At 39.2% G+C, this 10296-nt stretch overlaps 2 non-coding genes across 2 annotated transcripts; both read right to left on the bottom strand.

The window, feature by feature from the left end:
* Positions 1–6211: 6211 nt before the first annotated feature.
* Positions 6212–6283, bottom strand: Trnae-uuc. The gene has a single exon. It is a non-coding gene; the product is annotated as a tRNA-Glu (tRNA).
* Positions 6284–9940: 3657 nt separating this feature from the next.
* Positions 9941–10013, bottom strand: Trnav-aac. The gene has a single exon. It is a non-coding gene; the product is annotated as a tRNA-Val (tRNA).
* Positions 10014–10296: the final 283 nt, after the last annotated feature.

Raw genomic sequence — 10296 nt, 5'->3', positions numbered from 1 at the left:
CGTGTTTCAAATACGGGATTCATTCACGCCTAATTGTGATTTCTCTTTTTGCAACCCTTTCGACTTCGTCTACGTAATACCCAACGATCCAAGTTCAAGGTGTTTGGGAAGGGGTGGTCTTTAATAAAGTGCAATGATAAAAATATCGTGCTACCATTCCTGTAGATGGTTTGAGATCCAACCAAACGTCCATGATTCCTTTCAACCCGTTACTATAACACAAATACGCTCACTCAGAAAGCCTAAATTTTCTAATGACAGGTAATGTATGTAGTTGTGTAGGTTCGAAGATTTTCGCGGCGTTGATAAGATGATCTCTGCATTCTCTTCGGGTTTTCAACGCGTCCGTTTGGTTTTGGCGACAACAGTCTCCTTCGACCTGAAGACGCTGACTGCACTGTCAGCGAAACTGTTGTCGCCAAAACCCAACGGACGCGGTGATTACCCGAGGAGAATGCAGAGATCGATGTATGTAGTTTATCCATATTTATAATTATGCCAAGCGTTTAACGCCTTCAAATACAGGTCAATCAATTTTAAAAATAATAATGTAGAAAATGAAAAACCCCAGGGAAAATACAGTGAGAACCAATATAAAATAGAAATGGAATACAAAAACATGCAATGAGCTGTCCTTGAGGGACTCCATAAATGTTATTAATGGGGAAACCATAGCTATCCTTGATTGTATTAGGAAAGAATGCCTACTTTAATCTCTCTTCTTTGCAGTATATTTCCTTTAATTTCTTATCGTTATTCCGTTTGTGTTAATACGACTGAAAACGAAGGATGTTATTCCCATCATCCGAGATATTTAACCTTTATTTTGCTATGACAACACTGGGTACGATGTAGAAGCAGGATTCGCAAGTCACGGATTTTTTTTCACCATGTACCAATGAAATGGGTGGACGTAGGGAAGGGGTTGCTATGCATAAGTCTCGACGTAATTAGCGCGAGGGATCTCTAGGATAGGATTGGTTGTGATGGTCCGGGTAGGGTATAGTATTCCTCGCGCCGTCAATGGGTTAGCGCGAGCCAACACTAGCGAAACCTAGGATTTAGTGAGACAGATGTCGAGCAACGAAGCGTCGGCTATGGGCTACCTGACCCGGTGGAGAACCCGAGAAGAAGAAACCTGAAGATAGTGTTCATTAAAAATTGTGAATTATCATAAGGAAATACCGGTCCCTTGATATTTTCGCTAGATTATCGTCATGGGAATTTAAGTCGTGGGTTGCATCGATCTAGCGAGATTTCGCTCTAGAATCCGGATATGTATGAAAAATAAGTTAACTATTATAAAAACGTACGGGATCCTAAAATACATCTCTCCGTCTTCATCCATTACTCCCACTTTATTTTTAACAAACAGTGTGAAAGATAGCGAGACCACCTTTGTTTACATACGCTGTTGCTTATACTTGACGTGCGCTTATCATTAAATATGAATTTCGGAGTTTAAGTCTTTAAATTGAAATGCAATTTTCTCAGACTAAAATGGATGAAAACTTGTAACTTTTTGTACCTACTTCGGTATTTTGGTATTTAGCATTTTATATTTGGTATTTTGGACTTCATGTATTTTTATACAAAGTACATGTTTACACCCGACTATATGGTCCACTTGAAACAATTTGTTTAGTGTTAATAATTATGATAATCAAAATCGTAAAAAAATTAACATTGGTCAACGAGCCAATAGGGTAGTTTCCTTCATCAAAACCTTATCGTTTTAGCAATCGCAGTTTAGACGAATGGCAATGGTCAATTTTAACTGCATTTGAAATAGGCCAGATAGGCATCCGTGCGATGCCACTCCACGTGACGTCACAGGGACCTAGTTTCTATACGAGTAGATAGGAGTTTTACATCGTCTGAGATTACCAATACATGCATGAGGCACAGAGCTCAGGGAAACATCTTTTAATAATCACCTATTAAAACTGCCTATGGTCGAAAAGTTTCCTTCCTTCGAAAAGTGTCACTTGGATAATCATAATCCTTATTTAAGCCAAGCGCTACCTCCTAGCAGGGTACTCTGCTAACTGCTAGCAGCCTGCATTGCAGCGGCACACATATCCTCGCCCCAAGGTCACCTCACACGGCGACAGAGGGAACCAGAATGACGTCACACGGGATATTCCTAGCATTCATACTTAACCGTCGCGTTTTCGCGCGCTTCAAAATTTTCACTTTTCATTTAATCGCGAAAAATAGATATCGTCATTTAAAAATCTAAAAGCTTGAAATGCGTACTCCAGGAGAAATAATATTTCAATTTTGGCAATAAAAAATATGTGTAACCAGGCTATTATGAACTACCTTAAGAGAGAAGCAACTTCGGACTTGTCGAAAGATTGTTGTCTATGGCAATCAGACGAGACACCCTTCCTCCTCAGTAGCAGTTTATGTGTAGCACCTGTGCTGGGTCGGGCGTCGGTGAACGCTCTCTGCAAGATGGCGACGGCCGTGACACCCTCTAATGGGCAGAGGCGCCGCCCACCTTCCTCCCTGGGCACCTGCTGCCCCCCGCAAGGACATCGTCATTCCCACGTGCTGCTGTGTGCAAGGAGACTCGCCTCTGCGGCAATCGCTGCCTTGCTGCAAACAACTCCTCGATGCGATTTCGCTGACTCACGAATGGAGGCGTTCTCACACATCTATCGTAAAATACTCCTTGCCTCTGACCCATGCCCCCTCTCTGCATGGGTGTAAATGTGTTTGTGTACTCTTTCCAATTCCCCCCGAAGCGGAGGTGGCTTATAGAAGTCGAGACCTGAATACACCTTCGGCGTAAAACTAAAGAGATTGAAATAGACATTCTCGAGTATGCGAGTTTTCTATGCGAGTATTCTCAGGATGCGAGTAATGTATCAGAATATTTTGGCCTGAAATTTAGTGACCACAGGCTTCTTTCGCGTGCTCCCTAAAGTTCTTATGAGCGCTCCCCTACCAATATATAAATGAATGGGTGAGAAACCAAGGGGTACAAGTGATTTCTTTTTTCTATACAGAATTAGGTACAGAAATTAGGTATAGATAACAAACGAGATCAATTAGATATTTGGTAGTGCATCAGATTTTCCACTCGATATCAGCAGAGAACAGAAACACACTCGTATCCCTTGGCAACCAAGTTTTTGTGTACTTATTTTAACAATCAACTTTCCTTAACTCTGTTGAGAAAAAAAATCACTTGTATCCCTTGGCTTCTCATCTCCTCAAATGTAGTCTCACGTGCGATATAAATGGTGGAGAAAAATTATGTCACGGAATTTTAACACTGGATAGCTGATGCTACAGTGACCAAAATTACTGATGATGTTAAGGTCGAAAATGCACTATTTTTAAACTACAAATACTTTATGCCAAGCTCTCCAATTGGCCGCGAGATTGCCCTGTTGCCGAATGCTCTGAACCAGTGCCGCAGCGAAGTGGGGGGAGGTTTGGGGGATAATCCCCAGAGCTCTGAGAAATTTTTTAGTTTAATCCATTTTACATAATTGAATTAATATTACTTTTAGAATAGTATAAGGATTAATGAAACATCACTCAGAAAGCCGTAAAATTCACCATTTTGAAACATTTATCTAACATTCTTATTGGGGTAGGGCCCCTGCACCTCCCGCTTACCTTGACGGGTATTCCATACCCCTCACATCAGATCCCCAGTATTACTTGCGTCTGAAACCCCCCGTAGCCTTAATTCCTTGCTGTCATGTCAAAAACAGGTCTCTGAACAACTCATGACCTCAAATCCTTTTATGCTGGAAATCGTGATGTATACAAGGCGTCTTGCTATCTCAGTATGATGCGTTTTCGACCTAAAAATAATAAGTAATTTTGATTCCTACTGGCATCAGATATCCAGGGTTAAAATTTCAAGACAAAATTTTTTTCTTCACCTGGTATATCACGCATGAATATCTATTCACTCAATATTTTTGTCGTATGTTTGGCGTCAACTTGAATGAAGCAATGCGTAACCGTCTGCTGACATTTCCATCTGTTACGGCCTTTTTTTCGATGACTACGAAGACTTGGCGTATTACATGCTGCATGTTGGTGTATACTCACCCCCTGCCAAACACCCTTGAGGTGGATCGCAGGGCATTACGCGGATGTAGATTTAAGAATAGCTATGAAGCAAATGTCCTTATTAATATATATTAAAGTTACTATCTACTATTTAGAAATTATACCTTATACCTTTTTATTGTCTTCGATTGTTACGGCTAAAGTTTCCATTTTTTATACCAGATGGTTTGGGTTTTTAAGGATACTTTTCTCATCTTGGAGATCGCGAGAGTATACCTCAGCAGCTTTTGTAGACATGCTTATGTTCGGAACCCACTGCTGGTCACTTGGAAATAGTTGCTGATCTTTGATTTTCGGTCGAAAATTCGAAACCATACGTATAAGTGCCATTTAGTTTCGTGCTACGCTCTAGCCGACTAATTGTTACTTGCGTACCTTAGTCGAATATCCCGCTTGGACTCCTCGAGTGGAATTATGACTCTACGTGTGTACGTCCTCATAATGCGTAACCGTCTGCTGACATTTGCATCTGTTCTGATCCCGATGTATTCTTTGTACCAAAAGTTCTGTTGGGAGTTTCTTACACTCCTTAAATTTACAACAGAGTCCTGTTCTACAAATTTCTTGAGAGGAGTTTTGTCTGCGCAAGGGGTTTAAAAATGCCCGCATTGTCAAATTTGCGGAGGATGTTCCTTCCACTGTCGGTCGTCCTTTTCACGTTCGGAAGGAGGTTACCTTCTGGGTGGAGACGTGTGTAGCATCAGATGCTATCGGATGTTATAATTCTCTTGTTAAGACCTCATTTGGAGAACGCCGCTACTGTATGGGACCTCTAATGAAAAATTAATGGTTTTGGATATAGATAGATTACCGAGGCGAGCATTAAAAATTGTTACGATAAACATTGTAGCGTAACTGAATTAATTAGGAATGCAGAATGGGAACGTCTAACCGATCAAAGGGAGCATTTTAGATTTAATCTTATACGGAAATTTAAATTAGATTGATTTTTGCAAGATGTCAAAGATATTTTGAGAGAGCCTCAATATTATGTTGGAAACGATCACATGAAGAAGATAGAGAAATTGACTGCAGAGTTGATAGGTTTTAGGTGGTGTTTATTTCCGCGTACAATAAAGGATCATAATTCTTGCGATGGTTTATCTAGGACTAGGTAAAATAGGTTTTGTAGGTGTTGTTTAGAACTTATTATATTTATAAATATTAAATATATCCATGTATTTTTTCCATAATAGTTCTCTCACATGTAATAAATTACTTTCTTCGCTAACTTTTCGTTTTTCTATTGATAGCTGTAGTTTTGGTAGCATGTTCGTGTCCTTTGCACTCTCCCAGTTTCAGGTCTGACCGCGTGTAGTTGTCCATTGTGCGACGAACGAGTGCGCTTCTGGTTATGGCTGCGATGAGCGCTGCTAAGCCTAGTGCGGAACCACCCTGTGCCGCACACTCCGGTGGTCGCTTGTGCGGTACCTCGTTGATATAAATATTATCCTACTCGCATTGCTCGCCCATAGTTTGTTGCCATAGAATCCATATAGTAAAATACTATATGTAGGTATTCCATATCACACAATGGTCTAGCATGAGAGATTGAAGCACTGTAATTAATGAGAAATCAAGGGCTATCGAGAATAAGACAAGCATCCATTGATTGGTTGAATATTCTTCCGCTAAGTGCGGCGATGCCATTGATGGGCACCATCGTATGTATTTTCTGCTGTGAATTGTGGAAATTTACCTATGAGTCAGTTTCAATCTCATGTCAAATGATGCTATGCAGTTGTTCTACTGATACACTTAATGGGGAGGTTATATTTGCGCCAGTAAATATTTAAAGCTGTGCACGAATATCGTCAGATCACCAGTTATATTTAGCCCTGGCTGCTTACATGAATGACCCCGTCACTTTCCACCCCTCGTCGGGGTTTTTATTCCCATTTTTTTATATTTTTTAATATTATTATCTTCACCTGCTATAAAAGAGCACGTTTATGGCGTTTACGTCAGGGGATTCTAACAATTATCAATGATGGAAGATAACAAATAACCGTAAGCGTGGGCTACCAAACCGAACGGGTCTCGACCCCGCGACCTACGATTTGACAGGCGTTGACTTCATCCCGCCTCCAAGTAGGCGGCAAAAAAAATGTTCCCATGCCGGGAATCGGACCCGGGCCTTCTGGGTGAAAGCCAGATATCCTAGCCACTAGACCACATGGGATATGTAATGGAAGGGAATGCGTATAAACATATAAATCCTTGTATGAAGATTTTCACAGCTTCTTTTATCAATGTTGGTGGCTGTTTTCGGGAATTGCTGCGTAGGTCACATTTTCTTACTCAACGTTTCACTCCTCCTACTGGGAGCGTTATCAAGAGAATGGGAGGGGAACCGTTCTCGTCCCGAGCTTATATAGTTTTCGTTGGCCCATTGTTGACCCGATTTTGAAATTACACGGAAGGCGATAGCCGTTGGTCATTTGGGCCAGGAACCCCCTGAGGTTGAGGTTATTAGCATCCTCCCTATTGAAATTGTTTGGCCTTTTCGCTATCCCGACGGATTCACGTATAAGGCGCGGATGATATTCTTCCGTCTTCGCCAAAAAACAATTCTAATTCGCATTCTTTAATTGATGCTTTGGCGAAGACGGAAGAATATCATCCGCGCCTTATACGTGAATCCGTCGAGATGGCGAAAAGGCCAAACAACTTCAATAGGGAGGATGCTAATAACCTCAGCCGCATATGGAGGGTCCTGGAGAGTTCCTGGCCCAATATAATGACCAACGGCTATCGCCTTCCGCGTAATTTCAATATCGGGTCAACAATGGGCTAACGAAAACTATATAAGCTCGGGACGAGAACATTCTCTTGATAAAGGTCCCAGTAGGAGGAGTGAAACGTTGAGTAAGAAAATGTGACCTACGCAGCAATTCCCGAGAACAACCACCAATATATAAATCCGTTTACGGATTAATGTAAGAATAGTATTGATTTCTTTCGCAACTTAATCTACGTAACGCACGGCGGCCAGCCACCTCTGAGGAGTTTGGCGAGAGGTGTTCATTAAAAAACTACGGTACCTAATAAAAAAATACAGTATATAAATGAAATCTGAATATGGGATTTCATTTAAGGAAGGGACTTGAGAAGATTTCAAGAGAAACCCAATATAACCGCGGTGTATCGTATATAGCCAAGGGATAACTTTAATTATGTGAATACAAGTAATTTTTGACCTCTCGGTAAAAGTGTAACAACCCAATGAGACAAAAAATCGTATTACACCTAATACATTTCGAATAAATACGTCTCTTTGAAAATTCTCACAGTCCATACAATCGGCCGCAATACTGCCGGTTTCAAGTCTGGATTTTGATTTCTAGTGGGGTAAAATTTTCTAAAAAAAACCGTCGGATTGCATACCAGTGATTCATATCCCCAAGGGTACCATTCCCCGGTTGAAGTCTCTGGCAAAATGATCGTCACCTACCGTATTTAAAATTTGTCGAATAGGTGTCGAGACCTACAGTGGCCAGTATGATAGCATTGAGAGATAATCTCCACAACTAATACGACAGTGTACCGTTCCGTCCTTTCCATCTTTTACATTTTGCTTTCTAATTCGCATTCTTTAATTGATGCTAAAAATCGGGGCAAAAAAAAAAAAATGTTTGGCGCGATTTGTGGTTCGTGGAGTACTTTCGATTATTTAGTTAAACAAAATACCGTGAAAATTATAGCAATTGAAATAAATCTGCAGCTGTGAAACACCATCGTAAGAGAGAATTTTGAATACCACACGATTGCCCCAGCATTGATTAAGTTTAACAGTACTTCACTGTCTTTGTTGAAGACGTTTTGCTTTGATTAGTTTCGTTTAAATAATCAGTTGCTACGTATTGTATGAAAATCAAACATTTCTCTTACACACACCGGCACTTGGTTAAAAAAAAATATTCAAAGGCGCTTCCAGTGAGTTCATATTCTACACATTTGGTGGAGTAACTCAAGCAAATCTGATCGAAACATTGAGATCCGGTCTGGATACCTGGTCAATGACTTTTCAAATTCATATTCATGCGTGGTGCACAAAACGCTTTATTATTTATTTCCTTTAATCCCAGCACCTCTACAATATTTTAAATCCCTTGATTCCAACCTTCAGGTCTTTAACAAAATAGTAAGTAAAATAGTCTCATATTTACCCTATGTTTCCTATATCTCTTTTAAAAACTTACAAAACCTTAAAATTGAAATGGATTTAAAATTACTTCATTCCCTGGACTGGACTTTTGACTGCCCTGAACTTCTTTCTCCGTTGAAGTTTAGAATACCAACTCGATCCACCCGATCGCTCTCACTATCTGCCCAATCCCACGATCTCCCTAACAAAAGCGCTCACCTTTATATCGCCTCTCCTCCCTCCTAAACCCACCCTCTCTCTCCATCGATCCTCTTTACTAATCATGCAAAAATTTTACCGTATAAATTTTTTCCCATTTGCTAGCTGATTAAATGTTTTCCTCTCGGCTATACTTTATTTTTTAGCTTGGGTTTTAGTTTGCTATTTTATTTGCTCTAATTTCTTATTTTCGTTATAATTTCTCTTTGAATTGGCGTCACGGCTGTGTGAAAAATGATTTCAAAAAATAAAATAAAATTGAAGAAGATATGGCAGTCCTTTGGGACTGACTGATGGAAGTTTGGGGAAAATTTTTAAAGGCTCTTTTTCGCGAAAGAATATTATCCCCATTTTAAGTATGGTAAGTGAAACGACTTTATCAAAAAAGATGTATGCTAATAATTGAAATTTATAAATTGTCATTATCTTCTATATTAGAAAAAAGTTACGGAAGAAGTATTAACTTAAAAAAAACATCGTCAGTAGTGCAACCGCGGAGGTGGGGTCATACTGCTCAGAGGCAGTAATCACCATTTTCGAGCTATTATTGTATAGTCGTACTTAAAAATAAACAAGAAATACTGAAGAAATTTAGAAATTTAGACTTCTCGTAGGACAGTAACATTCAATATTCTTAAAAAAGGAATTTATTTAAAGATCCGTTTATCTCATTTACTGTGATTGATCGGCCTCACAAGTTCTTGGGATTATTCCTTCAATTGTTTGCATTCAATTTCAAGCTCAATTCAGTTAAAAGTATTGCAATTGATTTGCAACTCAAAGTTTTGGGATAGTTTATTTACTTTAATGTATTCAAATTTAAGCTCATATTTTAAAAAGCAAATAGAAAATTATCAAAAAGAGTAATATATATCACCATATGGGATTATAAACCCAGGTATTAATAGTTTCATTTAGTTTAATGGTATACCAGGTTTGAAAGTGGGATATAAAGCTATTAATTAAATGATTATAAAAAGCATATGAGTTTGAAGTAACGGCCTTTGCATTGCGTGGCGGTAAAGACATAATTCTATATGCGTCTACTACCGTCATGTTACTATTTGTATCTTCTCGTAATCCGATGGCATCTTTAAATAGAAATACTAACTGTGAATAAGTAGAGAAATTTATATCGCGAGAGAAAAACAGTATGCCATGCTATGAATACACAGAATAAGAATGTCCTAAAACGTGCAAAATATTGTACGTTTTATATGGTTATCATTCCCTACATTGAGAAAAAGTATTCTTGGTACAAATATTATAACTTAATTAGAGAAATTTTCAAGTTTTGTTTCATTTCCATCCTTGATATACTCGTGAACTGCGAACAGAATGAAACTTTAGTAAATGGACGGATGGATAAGATATGTAACGCTTTAAAATGCAAATAATTACCGCTAAGGAGCAGAGTTATTAATGTATTATATTTCCTTGAGGAAAAAACTGGAAAGTATTGTTTAAAAAAACTGTTTCCGCCAGGGATCGAACCTGGGACCTTCCGCGTGTTAGGCGGATGTGATAACCACTACACCACGGAAACATATAAGAAATGAAGAAAGATTTGACATTTTCCGTGCGTATGATGATGCTGAAGTTATTTCGGGTTTCCCACCGAATGAGGTTCTACATCTCTGCCGACGTTTCGATGGACAACACGACCATCGAAACGTCAGCAGAGATGGAGGACCTCATCCGGTGGGAAACCCGAAATAACTTCAACATCATATATGAAATGGTCTCAAAGAAATATTAACTTGAGTGAATAGTTAATTATGAGTTGTTGATGTAATGCAATTGATAATAGTGCAGAGAATGGAGAAGGT

The sequence above is a fragment of the Ischnura elegans genome, chromosome 5 (genome assembly GCF_921293095.1).
Source record: "Ischnura elegans chromosome 5, ioIscEleg1.1, whole genome shotgun sequence".
Lineage (NCBI taxonomy): Eukaryota > Metazoa > Arthropoda > Insecta > Odonata > Coenagrionidae > Ischnura > Ischnura elegans.
This window is presented reverse-complemented; position numbering and strand designations above follow the sequence as displayed.